At 37.6% G+C, this 21,879-nt stretch overlaps 1 long non-coding RNA gene across 1 annotated transcript in view; it reads left to right on the top strand.

The window, feature by feature from the left end:
- Window positions 1–21,879, top strand: part of LOC144211117 (uncharacterized) — an 87,815-nt gene that overhangs the window by 64,713 nt on the left and 1,223 nt on the right. The window contains exon 4 of the long non-coding RNA XR_013329527.1: window positions 2,586–2,728. This is a non-coding gene — a long non-coding RNA (uncharacterized LOC144211117). The remainder of the gene's footprint in view (window positions 1–2,585; window positions 2,729–21,879) is intronic.

Here is a 21,879-nt window from a genome sequence, read left to right on the forward strand (position 1 = left end):
GATGCCTTTGTATCAGGCTTGGCAGCTCAAAGGCAGCATTCACACTGTTGTAGACCTCCTCGGGGGGCCACCAAAAGTCCCCTGATGCTGGATTTTATGTAAGAATGCATTGAGAGATTGATTTTATTTCATTCACTGAGGATTATGACTAATTTAAAAAGTCAACAACTGTGCTACAATAAGTCCGAACACAGTCTTAAGAGATTTATGCATACAAACTAATTATTGAGTTTCTCCAAACTTGCAAAAACATGTTCTTGATCGATGATCCAAACTGTTATCGGCTATTTTTCATGATTGATGATGTGCACAAGTCCCATTTGGTGGATTTACACATTTCACATGTCAAAGAGTCATGTAAGGTATGGCGCCACCACCTCGGGCCTTGAAACGGACAAGCCCTACGCGACGCTTGTCCAAAGACAGGTGCCGTTATCGGTAGCATCAACTCACATGTTCCACATTGCTGAGCATGTGGTCATCGTTGCCTACCTGCTACACCCACCCAAAAATCAACAAAAATAATTGTATGACTTCCTGCATAAGAAGTAGATAATATAATTATATAAAGCCTGAAGTGTTTTAAATGAGATGACACATTTTCAGATAAGTTTTATTCGTAAATTAGTATGACGATTAGTACGTTCCACCTAAGTGGTGATCTGAGTGGATTGAGCACATTAAGCGTGCTCTCCTTGTTCTTCTGGATCAATTTCCTCCTCTCACCCACTTTCACTTTCATATTCCCACAATGAAAACAAGTCTCGACTACTGTTTTCCCTTGAGTCATGTGCCTGCTGCTGCAATCCTCACCTCTGAAAATGACATCAATTTGAACTACACCGTAGCAAAATGGTTTTATTGCACAATATCATTCATTTTGGATTTGTTTAAGTCTTCAAAATAGTCTTTAACACAGTTCTATCATTTAATTAGTCTGAAAAACCTGCGATAGTGTGGCTATAAGTGAAAAAAAAATGTTTAAAAAACTGCTACTTTGCCTTATGACTCCCTTTTAAGGCAGTGCATTAGAGTTTACCTAAAACCCATCCATCCCTTTTTTCAATGGCATGAGCGAGAAGTTTAATGATGGCTGCAGGGGCCTTTGAGCTGTGTGCATAATCTATTGCTAGCAGTCAGTCATTTTTTTTCTCTCACTCTTTTCTCATCCTGGCCCTAAAGGAGGTAGGGGGTGAAGTTGCGGTCAGGACCTCTGAATGGTGGCCAACATTGCTCTCTCTATGCACCAATCACAAGATCTGCCTTTTTGCGAGACATCCGGCTCCCGAGTCAGATGACATCCAGCAGGGGCATTACTATACAGCACTCTGCATTTTCTACCTGTTGACGTTTATTACATTTAAGTGCCAAGGTGGTTCATCAAGAGCTATGGCATTTCACTTTTCGCCTTTGCTGACCCATTTTCAACTCTGCATGTGCAAATAGAACCCCAAACACCAGTTAGACGAGCCTGACCATAAAAGTGCATTGATTATTCACATGTGGTGTAAAAATGCTCTACGTATGTAGTTTGGCATTTCAACAAAAGGATATTTTAAAGGATCTCCAGACAGAGTGGTTCTGTGTAATGATAATGTCTTTGTACAGAGACAAACTGTTTGGTCATCTTAATTTTATCAAAATTGACACGACATACCTCAAGCTGTATAAGGTGATGAACTTTCGACCTATTAGATTAAAAAGAAAAAACAATTGGTGCTGAGAATTTGTTATAAGAGTGCCATGATTAAATATCATTCAAAAATAATCGGAATGGATATGGATATGCATGCCATAAAATTGGTTTACATATTTGATTTCCACAAATTCGCCTCCGCTTTGATCTCTTGAAAAATATGTGATGTTGGTAGTTATCCATGAATGAAATAATTGAATTCCACTTGATAGCATTATTTTGGGAAACTTAGATATTTATTTTGTAATATTTGTGGTATTTTTCCTTAAATGGCCTCCTGTTTAGAGCAGTTTTGAACATATTCGTTATTTTAAATTCAACAAACAGCACAGTTGATGATTGGCTAGCATGTCTGCTTTACAGTTTGGAGATCGACGGTTCAATCCTCATTAGGTTCAAACCTTCCTCTGTGGAGTTCCTTCCTAGTGAGGAATAGTGCTTCAGAAAATGAATGTATTTAAGTGCTATAAACAATATTTCAACAATCACATACCATAAAACAAAAGCCTATACAATTTAAATTTAGACATGTTATATAATATTGTCTGAACCAAGTTAATTAGATTTCTATTAAACCTTATCAGATTGAAATGGTGCCAAATATTAGATCATGTCCAATTCCTTCTGTAATTTTCTCTCTCATACTGGAAATAAAATGTTCCAAATTTAGATGTCATATATAAAAGCATGATCCATAATAAACACTATGTGACAGTATTATTTTTGGGACAAATACAACTATCAAAGCGTATTGAAAAGAACTGTGATCCTAGCAAAAGTTTTTCTTTTGTTTGTTGTTCATGTCCATATGCCATTTGTGTCTCCCTATGAAAGGCTTGAATCGCTTCTGTTCTTTTCATATGTGAACTTGTGTCTCCATGTCAAACAGGCGGAACAATAGCGCAGACCTCCAGGCTGAATCCATCTGTGAGAGGAGAGTGCTTCATGCTGCCGGGAGATCAATATTTACAGACACTCCTCATCTTTAGACAGCCTTCATGTGACGATGAACAAACAACCTTACCTGCAAAGGTAATGTCAGTCCCGCCCCTTAATGACACCACACAGTCTTTCTCCTACTCAATTGCTCCTATCTCTATCTCGCCCTCACATTACACTATACACCGAGACAAAAGGTAGGAGTTGACAAAAAACTGTCTTTGGTTCTTTTGAGTGACACATAACAGCTCGCTGTCTACATTCACCTAGCAATTATCTCCATGCAGACTTAATCCTGGCTGTTAAGTGGCCGACTAAAAGCATGTGTACACAAATGCACGTACAAATGGGGAGCAGGAATGCTAGGTGGTGCACGATGTTTATCTGCGGGCGTTGTCACACACCTGATATATGGCCAGGCCTTACAGGAGGAGGCAAACATTTATTTTTATGTCACTGTCGGAAGGAGAAACTCTTGCTGGATGCTATTTTTTGGTCTTTGACTTGTATTTAAATTAGGGTATAGAATTGAGTAGGATTGGATGGAACAAATTCCTGTTGTATGGTCACTATCAATTGATGAATCATTAGTTGTTGATATTGTCTTTCTGTTATCATACACTAATTGTACTTATAGAGGGTATGTTTCTTCACCCCTCTCAGTCAAAATGGTTTGGATGTCTAGCTCAGTCATTAGCAGCCATAGAGTTATTCATATTTTTTGCTTTTTTAATGTTGTAATTCATGCATTAAAGGGTTGAGGGGGAAAATTGAGTAACTCAGCTAATTTTGCGAGATCTTTATTCAACCATGAAATTTCACAAATTGACACTGAACCACATTTTTGGCACGGAAAATGTTTTATAGCAATATTGCAATCTTGTTTATCTGGCAAGCAACGTCAAAGAAGAATAATGATAACATCTACAAAACCTAAAATGTCACCTGTTGAAATGATGCCTTAGAATGAAGGCTAAATTGTATTGCCCCCCACTTCTAAAACTCATTGATGAATCCAGGTAGTTATTAGGGGGAAAGCAGATTTCTCTATTCATCAACTTAATTAAATAGGTGACGAGTTTTAAGATGATGAAGATATAATTATATAGGAGAAACATAGTATTTTCGATTGATATCCCAGAAGCCCCTCAGTCAAATGTCTGTGTGGTCAAAATGAGCAAAAGGCGGCTGTAAAGCGGAGGGTTGAGTGAGGTAACTGGAGCCAGTGTGAATGGACTCATTGTTGCTTTGCCTTAATAAGGCGTGACAAGTGAGGCGTGAATAGATTCCCATCATTAGGCGTCCTAAAAATGCCTATTAGAATCAATGGGCCACACTCCGGTCAGACTTTCTGTCTACTAGCCAGCGTGCCTCCTGTTCCCCCCTACCTCCTGCTCCACCCCCCCTTTAACATGCAGGACACTGGATACGGTTACAGTCACCCAGCCGGGTTGAACTCAAACACACAGTCTATAGCTGCAGCCCTAACACCCGAGGTAATGCAGTTGACGCCACATTTGAGGGAAAATGGCACCTCGATGAAAGAAGTGTGGGACCCCTATCATGAGTGCTTGTTGGAAGTAATGGGAAAAGAACTCCTGATGTTTACAAGAAAGTGTGTGCGTACCCACAAGTGTAAGCATGTAGCAGACAACGTATCCAGGCGGGCTAGCGTGGCTGATAAACTGCAAGGATTAGCAGCCACTTCTGGAGCCCAAGTGGCCCTATCAATACAGGCCCGGTCCCATTGATCTGTTGTCTGGACGGGTGCTGGCGCTAATTCCTGGACCTTGGCTCTGAGTGCTGCTGGCTGGGGAGTTTGGAGGCGGGGGTGAGACTGACTGGCTACTAGTGGCGCCATCCGCAGACCCTACAGGATTTGAGGGCTCAGCATTTACCATAACGCAGCTCAAAATAGCAACCTGACCACGGCATGTCTAATCGTTTGATAAAGTGAGTGACATGCTAATGGTAATTTGAAAACATGATTTATCACAGCTCTCTTTTTTAGTTTGTTTGCTGCTTATGTCATAAACAAACACTAAAAAAATACCCTCTTCTAATTGAAGCAATTCCCATGTCAGTCTGCAGAATATTTCAAATACTCCACATGATATACGCTGGAATTGCATGCACCGTGCAAAGACTGCGATGGGAATTGCAGAGTGTTGACAAATGGAGTTTATCAGGAATAGAGTAGTTCACATTAATGCTTCCTTACTGGCCGTCCTCTTGAAAGATATGGAGGAAGATGAATCAAAAGCATAGGTGTCATGAGATGACAGGCTACAGTGAAGAGTCGAGCAGAGGACTAGAATAGAACTCTATGGAATACACTCCTCTTTCAGAAAAAAAATACAAAAAAAAAAAAAAAATATATATATATATATATATATATATATATATATATATATATATATATATATATATATATATATATATATATATATATATATATATATATATATATATATATATATATATATATATATATATATATATATATATATATATATATATATATATATATATATATATATATATATATATATATATATATATATATATATATATATATATATATATATATATATATATATATATATATATATATATATATATATATATATATATATATATATATATATATATATATATATATATATATATATATATATATATATATATATATATATATATATATATATATATATATATATATATATATATATATATATATATATATATATATATATATATATATATATATATATATATATATATATATATATATATACGTGTATATATTTACAAAAACATGTGAATATAAAGATACTTTATCCGTATTTTAGACATTTTTTTATTATTTCAAATTGTGTACACCGTATAACAACTTTTTTTCTGGGATTTTTTTAAGTACTACATTTTTCAAAAAAACTATCTTGTTTTCTCGATGTTTGCGCCCTATGTGAGTAAATATGTTCCTTGTTGAAATTGTAAGGTATATTATCAGTTAATAAGGGGAGCAATTTTCCAAGGTTGACTGGTACGTAGTATTGCTCACAACCGGAAAAGTATTGCTAACGCAAAAATCACGATCTCTGGTGTAAGGGTTTTGTTTTGGGAAAGAACTTGATTTGAATTGTTGTTCGTTCTGGATGTGACATCATCATCTGTTTGACGATTTGTAGTGGAAAGGCCAAGGCAAATGAGAAAGCAGACTAATATGGTTTTCCTGTCCATCAGTTGTTGTAGCATTATCTAGCATCTTTAAGATTTGTGGGCATAGACACTGTTACAAAAGAATCAGGATACCGAGGGAAAAGGGTGAACAGGGAACGTAAGGGTATGTCAGGGGAAATTGATAGGCTCCAAAACTTGTGTTACGGTGGTGCATTTGCTTGACTTTGTCATGGACAACCTGGGCCGACTTGAATAAGATAACATCAATCAACCAAATAAATGAATAGATAGGTTTTATCAATTGCAATCATAAATGTATTAATTGCATCTAGTATAAAATTATATAGTTCTCTTCGCAGCTCGGTACAAATGCCAAACATTCTTAATAATGACAAAATGCCACCAAGATTATTTTCCCATGTAAAAAGAAGATAGACAAGCCAGCATTCATAAGGATGGAGCCACGAGATAATACAGTAGGCGCTTCCTGTCTATTATATCATGATTGAAACTGAATGACTGTCTGAATAGAGCGACTGTGCAGTACAAACTTTTCACCATTCAAAAAATAGCATGTATTTCCAATTTTTTTTCTTTTTTTGCCCAGAAAAAAAACTGTCTTCTTTTCTTTCCATAGCAAGCAGGGCCAATGACAGCCAATAATTTACCATAAAATCTGGAGGCCCGGGGAAAGTGTTTTTTTTTTTCTTTTTTAAAGAAAAACTGCACCTTTCCTTGTAATTTGACTCTTTTAATTTCTGCAGAACTCCATGCAGTGTTAATGTTGAGAATAATCAATTAATTTGGAATGAAACATTCCCACTGATAGAGCCTTAATGTTTGTAGTGCTGTTTTTTTACTTCAGTGTCATGGTTGCAATGCTGGTTTAACAGCTGGTCAAAAACAATTTGACTGTTGAATGCCTGATTCAGACACTGAAAAATTGTTTATGATAGCTCATAAGACATCTTGACACCAAGGGCTGTTTTGGCATTTATCAGTTGGAGGGGTGGAACATTTCTCTCTGCTCACCTCGTTAAGAGCAAAAATCAGTGTCGATGCATTTAAAGCCTGTTTTTTTATTTTAGCCAACAAAGTGTTGAATGGAAAGGGCAAGACAAATGAAATGAAAACGGATTATTGCCTGATTTGCCAGCTGTCTGTACAAAATGTGAGATTTCCTGCATGACTGTGACAGTGACGAATCAGCATGTGATGAGATTCCACATTGTTGGCTTTTATAGCCTCTTTTGTAAGAGATACTGCATGTTTTCAACAAGTTAGACTAAATAACAAAACATATCTTATGTGATTCCATTACTTATATTAGTTCCCTCAATTTTAAAGTATTCTTTTTGTCACGTTATATGCATGCCAATATGTTTGATTGGAATGTGATATAAAAAACTGAGATCTTAACCTAAAACTCAAATAAATTAATTGTATTATTCTCATTGTAGCTTGATAAAACGGCTAAAGTTCACTTTTGCAAACAACTGTATGTGTTACCTAATATACCAAATTGGCCAGGAATGGCACTGTGGGTAACAGTACACTCCTTTCACTAAAATACTCTAACATGTAACTTTAAAAGCTTGTTTTCACCTGCACTTTGGCACAAGAAACCATGTAACAAATAGGCATAAACTTAATGAGTTTTAAAAATATTATTCTGTATGTATGAAGAAAGTAAAAAACATAACTGGCAGTCAAACAATTCCCATTGATTGGATTGAACCACGTGCCAGTCTGGTTTTGTTTCATGATATACTTACTGTAGTCCAATAGTATAAATATATTTATTCAATTTTCAATACCTGAATACACAGGCATAAATATCAGTGCGTGCATAAAGACAAAATACTAGTTGCAATGTCCCTTTTTAACTTTTTTTTAATAGTAGGTACTACTTAATGACAGGGCAGATAGTAGTAATTTCAGAAACTACTTTTGCCTGATCATTTTCATTCTTCAGCAATATAAATATTATATTCTAATGGCATTTTTGCCTTTTTTCATATCATATGTACAAATGACAGCCAAATCCCTGCTTGAGAATATTCTTCTCATTGACATTTTCTGCCAAAAATAACATCATGAATTACTAGCAAAACCAAGTATGTGACCCCACCACCTAAACATTAGTGGGTCATCTTCACCCCTCCATCAACTCTCATCTTTCAGCCAAATCGTCTCCCTTAAAACAACTTTTCACCTCCAAAATTCTTTCCAGAGGAAGCTGTTTCCCTGGGTAGGCGCCCCTCTCCGAGGGAAAGCCATTCATATTTGATTGGCGTCTGAGCAGAAATGGCAGTAATGTGTGCCGTAATCGCCACAAGTGTAATCAGGCAGGCTTCTGATGGCTTAACGGCTGGACGCACACTCCACGAGTGTGTTGGGAGTGATATTGTACTTGGCGGCTGGGTCCCGTTTTTTTATTTTTTTCTCTAAAAGCTTTTTGATTTCTAGATGGGAAGCTTTTTGAGGTTCATAGACGTTTAAATCTGTTTGCTTTTTTTCTTTTGTTGCTTTCACAGACAATTAAAATCCCACAAATTGATTACATTAAGCACATTTTAGTCTATTTTTATTTGTCGAACATTAGTTTCGTGTCCAATAATGATTTGATTATAGAAGTAAACCTCCTTCTTATTCCAGTGGCACTGAACCAATTTGGCATTGATTATTAAATAAAAATATTCAAATGTCTTAAAAGTCAAGCAATGTTCACAACACTGTTGTGTCTAAGATCAGAAGATCTTCTGGGAATTATACTTAGTGAGCATCTATTGGATAAACCTGAGAAGGATACAAATGATGAAGAAGGATAAGAAGGGAACCATTAAATCAGGATCAGAAACAATTGAAATTTGCAGGTCAGTCAAACTGCTCAGTTCCATATTAACAATAAATGAATGACACAAAATCGTATTCATATTACAACAAATACACGATTAGTTTAGAACAAGTACTTGGTTGACTTGACAATTGAAATTTGCAGGTCAGTCAAACTGCTCAGTTCCATATTAACAATAAATGAATGACACAAAATCGTATTCATATTACAACAAATACACGATTAGTTTAGAACAAGTACTTGGTTGACTTGACAGTTTCACTTTCTCCGTGAAAATGTTCATTACCCAACATTACCTTTCCAATTCAAACCAATAGAAAAACTTTCCATAGCCTGTTAACAAATAGCTCATGTTGCTCTTTCTTGTCTTCAGTTCATGTTATTTCTTAATCATTATTTCGGCTACATTCAGACAGGCATTGGTTTCAAATGATTTGGAGACAGTTATTTAAAAATTGTTCATGTCCGTCTTGCAGTTCAGTTGAGTTTGATATCATCAGTCAGTTCTCGTGTCTCCAATTTTGGATGTTTTGCACTATAATCAGAGCAAGGAATTGGCAGCTTGTATCAGTAAGAATGAAAGATGTCCTGATCATACATTTTTGTAAGTGTGTCGAGTCTGAGTTCCCTGATTTTGGAGCTCTGCCCATACCAAGGCCCAGTCTGATACCTTGGAAATGCATTAAGGGAAAATAGCACAATCAAAATGTCCTTCACCACTACATGTACTCATAATGGTAGAACTGCTAGTAGAAACGTATGACTGTGAATAAGTTGTTTAATAGAATAATAATTTTCATTCAGTGTCCTTATACCACTTTTCGCAAGAGAAACTATGACAAAAATGAGATTTATTTAGATCATACCAAACCCCAACTATGCCATTGAGTAAAGGAGGCATTGCGTAGGGCCATGCCGACGGAAAGGAAGGATAAGAAGGGGCGGTGGGGGCATCATCGCTGAAACGGCTTTAATGTGTCATGAAATCGCGACAAGTGTGACATCAAGCGGGAATATGATGAGCAAACCATTGAAGCGCACTCGCCTCACGAGAGTGATATTCCATTTGGCAGCCTCGTCACGTTTTTTTTTTTCCTTCTTCGTGAAAAGCTTTTCTAAGATTTGTTGGCAAAAAGGTGCTTTTTAGGAACTAGGCGATGAGTTACATGCGTTTCCTGTTCACTCATGTGTTAGAAGAAGAGGGCGAAAGAACGAGGGGGCTGAAGGCGCCATCGATGTGGGTCTTAGCCAAGCTGAACTACGTTGATCTGAAATTGGGATGTATGGAAAATGAGCGAATTCTGTCCTTGGTTGTCTTGGGTCTCCTTTAACTTGGAGCCAATACTTGTCAGTGGAACACTAAGGGCTCCTCTCAAAAAAGTTAAAGTTATTCTTTACAGATTGTTTCTCATTGAAGTCCTTGGCATGGTGTCCTTTGCACACATGCCTGGGACTGTTCATGCACATGTTTTTCGGGGTACGCGGTCTGCACGGCGTGTAGGCCAGGCCGGCATCCACCTAATCAGGCCTGACACCCGACCAGAGGCCCCAGCTGCCCTCCGCTAATTTCAGCCTCAACCGGCAACCTCTCGGCTCTCCCTCCGCCAGGCTGCTCCAATCAGTCTCCACTGATGGCAAATAGCTTCCAGAGCCGTGCCAAGCCCCATTATTCCCGCCGCCGCCGTTCGTAACCGGTGCGAGGGCTCAGGTAAAATTGGCCGAGCTGGAAAGAAGTGCAAGGGTCACCCTGTGGCTGACGCATTTTTGCACATCTGAGCAATCAGCCGCCATCCAGCGAGGCCGTGACAGCCTAAGTGCAGGCTACGTGTGCATGCTAACATATGTACGTACGATGGCGCAGGTAAACACACACACACGCGAGTAAGGGAGGGAAATTAGGGCCTAAACAAACTCAGGATGCCAGTCCAACGCGGGTCGTTTAGTGCTTCCGAAAGAGATCAGGTGGCCTCCGATGATTGCAGCATTCTAAGTCTTGGATATCCTCCTCTAGTGTGCCGACATAATCATAGATGGAGGACTAAATCAGCCTATTGGGGGGGAAAGCATTACATCAGTAGTCTGTGACTAATATCAGTGGTATCAGTGGAAAAAATATGCATTTAATTTGATATTGTGGTATCGCAGACCTCGACATTGCTTGGATGCCATGCAAACTGCTGCTGAAAGATTGCAATTATGATCGACTCGCCTTTGGAATTCACACTGCTGTGAGTGAGTATAGGACAAACCGCAGTTTAGTAGAATTATGCTGCACTTATTACAGCCATTTCGAGTCTTGCTGAAAATTGTTAGTCGCACAGTAAACGTTCAAAATTAAAAAATACACACCTAAAAAACAAAACTCTCACAATAGTGTTTGCAGGTAGTTACTTCGCAAACCTACAGTTGTCCACAGGATTGTTTTGGAATTTTTTGCTACTGGATTTGATGGATTTACACAATCTAGGACAATTTCCATAGATGTTGAATTTCTCATATCATTTTGCTCCTTTGTTATGTAATTGTTATTTTGTATTATTGTGCTTGGACCCTAACTCAATCTGAATAGAATGTTGTGGTAGTGCAATATTCCCTAATTATTACATCCTGTAGTTTGTGTGTATGTTTAGATTATCTGGAAAAGTGGTCTGATATGATTTCCCTCGAGTGTGTTCTTCTACCAGATTTTCTCTCCCATATAACTTTAGGTGCAAATGTGGGAACACCATGAGTGGGCACCAGAATTAAGATATTTCAGTTTTGGGTTTTAATGTGGTTTGTGCTTTATCATGAGTAACATGTTTAACAAACGTGGTGGTAGTCAGTCCAAGTTACATCAGCTTCAATTATTATTATAAGAATTTTGAGGGAAAAAGTAGAGTCCAGTCGAGTCTCTCAAGTTTGGGATATGGTGGGCCAGAGTATGAGAAAATTAATTTAATGAAGGAGTCAACAAACAAGTGCATTTACAAGACACTATTGCCTTATTACTCAAGTTTTACCTCATGCATGAGCATATTATACGACTTTATTATTATAGAAAAGACACTTGTTCTACTTATATCGCATATATCGCAAGGCTAATCAACTTCTGTGCCTCAGCTGCCTTGTTCAGCTTGTCGAAGGACATATTGATGAAGAATTATGGCTTGTTTGCTTAAGTCGGAGGCAAGAGCAGAGTTCACAGTGTCGGAGGTCACGAGGCAAAGTCGACTTGTATGTGCAGAGGCGGGGCAGTTTGAGTCTTTAAAACTCTCTAAGTGATTCCCTCAGTGTCTTCCCCCTGAGGGAATGAGGCTTAGCTCGTTTCGACACATCCAAACAAAGCGAAACTGCGAGTCATCGATCATCAGGGTTGTGATTTCTAACTGTTTTTTTTCGAACCGAGCTTGTTGAAAATTGAAAAAAAAACATGGCGAAGATTTTTTTTTTTGCATACCAAACCTTCCAACTGTATTTTGAACAGCATACAACTTAAAAGGATAATGTTGGAGTCATTTGAATTCAAATTGGTCCCAAGTATTTTCCAGAGGCCTTGCCAGTTCTGCAACCACGGATGCTGCTAACACCAGCATTTCCTCGCTTTAGGATGTGATTGTGGCTTGGTTACCCTGGTTACAAAAATACCAGGAAGTGAACAAAGAACAGATCCCCCCAATTTTCCTCATAAGCAGAAAATTGTACCACGAACATGCACCATGTGATGAATTGAGTTGACTTTAATTGTATAGTGCACACCAGCAACTGGCTATGCTTTTCTCACACTAAAATAAACTTGATTAACTCAGAGTGACAGGGAAGGGAAACAGGAAGCGCCTTAGTTAACAGCACACAGAAATTGACCGCCATGTTTGTGAATATCTACACCACGAGGCCATGTATAAAAGGAAAGTTCTCTATGCAAAACCGATTATGTTTTACGTTGATTTAAAAATGCCTTGTGATTGAACATAGTATTTCCGACTGCAAGATTGTGTGTGGTCATGTGACTGTATTGTTACATCTGATCGGCGTAATTAATGTTGCAAAACTAGTGAAACAGACTTTGCTGAACGCTAGAAAAATTTAAAAAAATCATAATCCAAAAAGCTCAATTGATCACACACTGTATTTATATATAGTATTTTATTAATTGGTTTATTGATGAGAAACTAATAATATTTTGCACTACACAACTGAGTTTTGAACAAAAAGTGAATAATCGTCTTATTTTGCTTTAATGTTGGATATTATCCATTCATTTTCTGTTCCACTTATTCTAAATAGAGCCATGGGGGTGCTAAAGTCTATCCCAACCAAAGATGGAGCAGTAGGTAGGATAAACCATGAATTGGTTGCTGGGCAATCACAGTAATTTTGGAAAGCTTTGTTCAAGTTGTGGAAAAATACATTTCGATGTGGCAAGTTTTGCTGCTGTACACATTCCCAAGCTATGATATTGGCAGATTCACAAAACCAGGTGATTGGGACAGGACTCGCATGACTAAAATATGCGATCGGTACATCCCTAATAGTCGCCACTCTTAATATAGAACAGGGGCAATGATATAATACAAACCTCAATTCAGTTTTCTGACATCTGACATATATATCAATGGGCATACTCTAAGATTTTGTAAAAATGGCTGCTTTAGCTCAACAAATCCTGACCCATTGGCCACAAAAAATATATTCATCGCCATGCGATTGAAAAACAGCACTTATATAGCAGCAAAGTGCACAGTAGTACCACACGAGAAAGGACAGAGAGAAAGTTGGGCCTGAAAAATGAGTGTTTTCCAAGTCCCCCTATGCCCACCTTGGCCTCCATCCAGCAAGACTCAGCTGAGTCTTCTGACAAGGGAGAAGAGGGGGAATAATAGCACCACTGACGACCAAGCGAAGGAGATTCAGTGTTGCTATGAACCAACAAAATTCTCCTCTTCCTCACAGCCCGTCAGTTGTTCCTCAACAGAGAGCCTTGTGGTCGGATTTCACACGTGATCACGCGATATATGCGTGAGCGTTTGCAGGGGGATCGGAAGGGGCATGCAAGGGCATCCCGTCCAAGTACAATTACCCTCTTTCTTCCCCCTGACGTCTCTGTGCTGCGTCTCCTTCACCTCATCACCTCTCTGTGTATCTCACCGCTGCAAAGGAAGGAATCCACAAAGAGCATCGCAGCCTGATGTGTTTAACAGTTCCTTTTTGAGGTGTCTGTGTGTTTGGCACACACACTTGAGGCCGAATCGCTAAAAGAGGAGACAGAGAGAGAGATATCGTGAAAAGGCTAACTTATATATATGACACTAAGATCTGGTTAAAAAGGCTTGAGGCAGACATGCACATATGCATAGTATATCTTCAAGCACACGCTTAACCCAGGAGCGAGCTCGTCCTCGTCGACCGGACGCCACTCTGCTTTGATCCGAGCTTCTTCCTCTCGCTTTTTTTTCCCTTCCTCGCTCCCACACTTTTCCTCTTTCCCTCCCTCCGCCCGTCCCGATCCCTGCAGCCGTCTGGACGGCTGGCTCAACAGCCTTGGGGTGTTTAGGTTTTGGAGGGATCCCAATTTCCTCTTCTAATCATGACATCATCCCCGCCTCAATAGGTTAAAGATGTGGCCAGGATATTCCCCGCTTCCTTGTTTTGCAGCCTCCCATCAAATTACACACATTACACGTCGCCCGCCGCACCGGCGTACTGTGCGTCTGCTGGGAAGGAATGTTCTTAATGGCGCTTTGGTGACGGGCGATGAGCCTGGTTTGGCTTGACTGTGTGAACCAAGATTGAAGTAACTCAATAGTGCTGTTCATCAGTAGTTGGGAGATTGGAGACCACACTTGATTAAAGGGAAGAGCTGATTAGAGGTGGGGAGTAGCTCTGACCTGTCCGGCCTGTCGATAGATATTAATATCAACCGCTCATCTTCTTTACAACACTTAACCAACTCGGATCAAAGTACAACTTTTTGTTCTCCACCCAGCTCACATCTGGGCTCGGACAGGATGAGACAACATTAGAGGGAACACTTCCGGAAAATTCCCGCAAGGGTGCTTGGACTGGAAAGGCCAGATTTACACTTGTGTTTTGATGCTATGTGTTAAGCTCATCAGCCAGGCAGTGTTTCTCCATCTTTGAGTCAAGGGATGTATGTTATGTTGGAAACATTGGCAGTTTGAATCGGTAAATAACAAAGTTATTTAAATAATGATCTTGATTCAAGTGTACTAATCTTGAAATCTGGTTCAGCCTAACAAGCGTGTAGTGACATGCCATAAATTAATTAATCACAGGGCAAATTAAAAAAAAAGATGTTGGTAATTCATTTTAAAATTGCACCCGTTAATTCCCTATGATACTTTACTGCATTTCATAGATGTTTGCTGGCATATAACACAACGTAGAACTAAAATTGAGACATAAAACATAACAAAACACATCCATTACATTTTACAGATTTAACATTGTTGCATTTAGACTAATTGTAAAAGACAATGTATGGTTGTACTGACCACCTGCAATGAACCAATGAATAAATGGCAGTTCAACATGCAGACTTGTAAATTCAGATGTCTGCACTCTGCAGTTTTTCTCACATAATTCAGATTATACACTAAGATGCTTTTAAAATCATCCCTTATGATGTATCTCGTCTGTGGTAAATTCAATAATATGCTATCAAACAAGCTAACATAATCTTTTTTGGTATTAATTTATCAAATGCACATTCTTGATGGGCTCAAATAGGAGGGAACAAAAGTTTCATACCTATTTTATATTCTGCACAAGTTAGCTTTCATGATATCTATTGTTATTTTAAAATAATACCATTATTATTTTTTCTACAATATTTAAAAAAAAAAAAATATTAGTGCATTTGAATGGATGGTTCATTAGGATTTGATCTCACTGCATTAGTGATTAGTTTCTTTTTGAGTATCGGATATCGGCAGTAACTCATCAGACAATACATTGACTTCTCATCTATTGTATGAAAAGAAACAGGTGCATGCACAGCTTAATTGTAGTGCAGGAACTCATTGATCTGAGGCAGCGAATCCTAAAACCATACCATGAGAGATCACTAGGAATTCCGCAGGAAGTGATTCCATTTCACTTAATTGGTCTAAAATGATTGTTTATTTACGACATCTATTGTGTCTTTGTTCAAACTATCTATGCCAGTAATGTGTAGTAACAAAAAGAACAATTCAGCGTGCTCTCATGAAATGACAGAAGGTGCAATTAACCTGTGGCCCCTGTAGCCCTTCATAAAATAGAATGATACCTTTGTGTTCTACTAAATAGGCCCATTAGGTAGTTGGATTTAAGATCTCTTTCCTCCGATGTACTTAGATTTTGTTGGCTGGTGTCTTTATGAACGATACTGAATTTTTTCGCCGTTCAATGTATAGTAGGAAACTACTCAACTACACACTTGGTAAAGAGCAAGTGTCAATGGATTTTCAACTAAGTGGTATTAAGTGCACATTTGAACACACCCCTGTTGATGTTAAAAACAGCTGTTGACTTTGGACGGATATTCGATGGCCCCAACACTCACAAGAACAAAAATATCAAAATTTAAAATGTTTTCGGTTTGGCAATAATACGGGAAAACATCAAGGATTTGCCATTTGCTATGTACTTTATTTTCCACATTATAAAGTGTACTGGAGTATAAGGTGCACCTTCAATTCTTAAAATTTGTTTCATATATATGGTGCACCAGTTTATAAGATACAGTAGTAGTAGTAGTAGTAGTAGTAGTAGTAGTAGTAGTAGTAGTGGTGGTGGTGGTGATGATGGTGGTAGTAGTAGTAGTAGTATCAGTAGTAGGGATCAAATGATGAGAATACCATTGGATTTACCCCACAAAGGAAGCGCAAGTCAGCCTACATTCTTCAGGTTTTGCACTAAATGTAGGAAACAATACTTATATTTCTTTAAGTATATTGTCTACTTGTATGGCTGCATACAATCTGCATCTAAAAAAATATCCAATGTGTTTGGTTGGGATTTTGCTGCCAGTCTTCCAGCCAAAATGGAGTAGACGTCTATCTCCATCATTGTCATCCAATGAAGTAATAGAATAATAATGATTTCAAAACCTGATCTTCTTAACCCAATTCTGATGCTTTCTTTTAACAAATCACCTGAAAAAGAATAAAACATTTAGACACCCCTGTTCCAACGGCTTAAATTTAACACCTCTCATTAAAGTGCAATACAGCTTTACCACACTTAGACACATGGTAAAATTACTTAAAACTGACTTCCGATACCTGCCAAAGCAGATATGAAAAAAATTCCATTCAGATTATAAACGAGTAAGAACAACTGATTCCTTTATAAGACTTTCAAACCCCACATACAATGCAGCGCCTCCATCATTGTGAGTCGTCACTTTTCCCATCCACCTGTTCCTGCATAACAAAGTCTCATGGGCTTCATTTAGATGAAGTTTCATTCAGCACCTCTCACCCAGAAACCTGAGCCATCAAGGGAGGCTTTCAGGTCCAAAAAAATGCCGCTCTTAAAAAGATTCTAATCTCTAAGGCCAGTCCATCACTCTTCCCGGACCACTAACACTTCCACGTTCCACCTGATTCTCTCTCGCCACTCATTTGGAACAACCCTTTCAAGCGTCTTACATTAGGAATGCAATGAAAGCTGGAAATTTCATTGGCACTAATACAGCATTAATAGAAACATTGGAACTCCTTGTGAACAAAACACACGTTTCGCTTGGTACATGTCAACATCAGATAGTTTTTAAAAGATACATATATTAAATAACATAAAATATATGTCATTTAATTCCAATAATTGTTTACTCTATAAAGATCATTCAAAAATGCACATATATACATGTGCTTTAAACTTCAGGTAACTAGCATTTGTTGTCATTGACCACTATGTAAGATTCTACTTAATCATTAACTCTAATGGGATATATGGTATGAATTCAACATTTGTTTTTTTTTTAAATCCATACTATAGTACATACTATTTAACATAGAATATATTAATTTTCAGAATTTCTCAGCAATGAGACTTATTCTGTAATATTCCTAATTATTCAGATACAGTTAAGGTCAAAAAACAAAGCCACAATTAGGGTGAATTTAAATATATTTGTCTGAATTGACACATAAACACACATTTCTAAGAACTATTTTTCTTAGACAATATTTTTGGAAGTTGCCACAGGTGTCAGAATATGTCTACCATGTTTGAGAAGATTAAAATAAATCTTTTTAAATGTTTTGCAATTATTCCGCAATCCCATCAATTTGCATTCAGCGTGCAAATTAGAATTATATATATAAATATATTCATAACTCAAAAAAAGAACAACAAATCTTGAAAATGCTTCACAGACAATTTAAAAAATGTATAAACATTTCAAAATGTGATTTCGAGGCACTGATTTGAATTAATTACCTTAATATTCCTTCAAAGTTTTGGATAGATTTTGTCAAAAATAATAAGCCTACAATTACATAGTTTTCATTTAAATAGCATGTCAAGAATGCAGATAATATAATGTCTTGATTGTTATCAAAATCTATTTTAGCATCATTAGCGGTGACCTTTATCGTCATCTTTAGTATTGTTTTGAAGGACATTGTTATGCAGCAGGAAATAATCAGTGCAGTCCAGAGGAAGCTTACACGTCACAAAACTAAATAAATACAAAAAAAATGGAGTAGCCTGTGAGGACGGGATGTCGGTGCTGTAACATTTAGTAGGCAGGCGAACATGCAACTCAAGTGTGTTTTACATTAGAAGGGAGGGAATGTGCGCGAGGGGTGATACTGTGCTTGAACCTGGCATGTAGTAACCTTTATGGTGGTATGAGAGGGGGGCTCGAGTCAAACTGACACAGCCGTTTTTAATTCTCCAGACTTTTTCATCTTTGGCTGGGTCTGAACCCTCTTTTTCTCACGACTGCGATTAAAACCTTTTTTTTCTTTTTACACCAGCGCCACGCCAACAAATTTTACACGGGCTCGAGGTCGCACCGATCTGGCACATAACATACCCAAAGGCTGACCCGATGAGCAAAAAAAAGCGGGATGTTTAAACGCACGCCGTAAGGGGTCACGGCAGCCGAATTTTAACTGGCTTTGAGGAACGCTTAGCATGTGTATAAGGCAGCTTACGAGAATATCAAACTTTTTTTATTTGCAAAGTGAGAATGGTGCAGGAGGTGGGTGAATTGAAGTGCTCCCATCCTGCTGTTCCCAGTCCGTACGGCTGTAGACAGCTGGGCGCCCGCTACGGTTAAGATCAGAGGCCTTGATAACCTGGGCTCTGATTTATGGAGAACAGGCAGCCTCTGCAATCACCTAATGAGCGCAAGGACACCCAGTGTTTACATCAGTGGTGTCAAAACTACGGTCCACGGGCCCCCTGTACTCCTGCTGTTTGGGAAAATAATATTGAATATAATATCTTAAATACAGTCTGAATCAAGGGTGTCAAACTTGGGTTGGTTCGCATGACGCATTTAATGTCAACTTGATTTCAAGTGGGCCGGACCATTTTTTATATATGTGGATTTTTTGAAAAAATCGTACTAAAATAACTCTGCCAAAACCCTAAATATTCAGTTTTTTTTAAAGATCTAAAACAATATATAATATATTTTTTTATGAGTAAGGGAAAACGTCTTGTGATCATTTGTTTTAATTCAGTTCAATATTAAAGTGGAAAAGATTAAATATTTTTAAATATTTAGATTTTACAAAATGCTTTTTGAATGAAAAACATTTTAAAAATTGGCTAAAAAAATTGCATTTTTTTATTTAATAAGGGGAAAATCAGGAAATATAATTCAGTTCAATATTAAAGTGGAAAAGATTAAATATTTTTAAATATTTAGATTTTACAAAATGCTTTTTGAATGAAAAACATTTAAAAAATTGGCTAAAAAAATTGCATTTGTTATTTAATAAGGGGAAAATCAGGAAATATAATATACATTTATATAATCATTTGAATTTGATTCTAAAACAGAAAGTCGGCACTTGTGATTTACTTTCCCGGGCCGCACAAAATGATGCGACAGGCCATATCTGGCCCCCGACCCGCCACTTTGACACCGGTGGTCTAAATGCTGGTGCATTTGTCAGATTCAACAATAGATATACCTGTGCATTTAAACAATACCTTTTCATCATTTCCAAACAAATCAAAAAAGCATTTTTGAAGAGTATTGTAAATTATTATACGGTAACATTCAAATCCAAGATTTATTTTATTTTTGTCAGTACTACACTGAACTACCACCACATTGTCCTTGGTATTCAATGAGTTTCACACGGACCTGGCAGTAATTTTGTAGACTTTAGCACAAAGTAAATGGTAATACAATTTCTTGCTGAATCCCTGTCCATGTCTGCACATTCCAAATCCTGCCTGATAAGTGTCACCTTATGTCATTAGGGGTGTTTGGGTACTTAAAAAATAATACAAAAAAACACTCTCTTTAGTGTTGACAATAAACTAAACCGCCAATGGAGACTTACTATTGTTTTGATCGGGCTGACGTGTGTGTTTTACGACACTCAACAGAAGCTATTGTGTAACACAAGTGCTCTTTAAAATACAATATCTTATTGTTGTCACTATTAGGGAGGGTCACACAGAGTGTTCTCAATAGCCAGCTCTTTAAGATCATGCACATTACAACAATAAACACATTTTAAGAAACAATATTAAGTAGGTGGGGGGCTATTTTAGAAAAAAAAAATGACATTTGCACTCCCTTCCTTAATCTAACACACAAAACCCAAATAGAAGATGTTTTCCATCAAAACAGGAAATTCACAAACAGTGTAAATCACCAATTCCCTGTCAAAACTGATTCTTTGAACAGCAATATGTTTGTTTATAGTCTAACACAGTTGGTTTAGATTTAGGGGTCTTTAATCGACTTAGTTTGTAATGCATTGAGCACAATCTGTAGAATTTTTACCTAAACATCAACACATTCTTTATTAAAACTTTCCAACTATACAGGCTAGCTATATTTTTATTTGGCTCAGAGAAAAAAATTTAAATATCATAAATATGTTGTATTCCACAGATTTTACACAAGATAGTGTTAGTCATTTAAACAGTACTATTACCAATACTTCCAATTATTGTAGGACACCTATATGAATATCAATCAATAAATTGACCAAAAAAAGATTTTTTTACAGTCAATGAACAATGTCTTATTCTTCTGCAAAGTTTGTTTCAGGGGTGCAAATCTAAATATATGTATTATTGCTGTCAATCAGTTTAATGGCAAAAAAAGATTATATATAGGACTAATAGGCCTGTACCCCCAGATTATTTTGTTGCTGATAGCAGTCCTTAACTTAACTCATTCACTCCCATAGACATCAAATCTATTTCAACTAGGAAGGCTGGCTTCAAGTAATCCAGTTTTACCCGATTTTTGACTGAATGAAACCCTTGGAGAACCCACTTTTAAACACCCTTGCCCTACAGGAGCTGTATTTTCTTCTTTCTTTTGACCACCTACCATAAATGCTGCTGTTTAATTTTCTGACATGAGTTTACACTGACAAATGTCGGTAAATTATTGTCAGAATATAGAAAATAGTGTAAAAATATTTTAAATAATATCAATCAATGTATAGTGCTATGCGACCATAGAAAAATAATTTTAAAAAAACCTAGCTTGGAGGCAAATTTCGAGCACTCTCCCATCACGCCATCCTGACGCCTCTGTCCTCCATATTCAGACCAGGTCTGATGCTCTTCAGAGGCTTTCCAGCCCTCCACAAATCACTCTTCCTAACACAATTACCTCCCGCTCCCTTCCTGCGTATGGTTGAGTACGAGTGTCGCCCGTCTGCCTGCTATTGTGTGCTAATTTTAGGTCCATTATTCCCTGTAACAAATGTGCCATGGGCAGAGTCACTTTCACGTTAATAGTTTGCACCCCGAAGGAAGTCTTCACCCTTGTCACGGATCAAAGGTCTCGTCTATTGTATCACACTTCCTGCTTCTCATTTTAAGCACGTCTTGAGCGCGAAGAGTTTGGGGATCTTGTGGTGCCTCTAGAAGATGCCCTCTGACCGTTTAAGTGATTACCGGAGGTGATTTTTGAAGTGGCGAGGTGACGGAGAGAAGATTCGTCAAGTGAAAGCTTTTGCTCTCTTGCTAAAAGAGTCGAGACAAGACTTAAGGAAGCATT

The sequence above is a fragment of the Stigmatopora nigra genome, chromosome 17, assembly GCF_051989575.1.
Source record: "Stigmatopora nigra isolate UIUO_SnigA chromosome 17, RoL_Snig_1.1, whole genome shotgun sequence".
Taxonomy (NCBI): Eukaryota; Metazoa; Chordata; class Actinopteri; order Syngnathiformes; family Syngnathidae; genus Stigmatopora; species Stigmatopora nigra.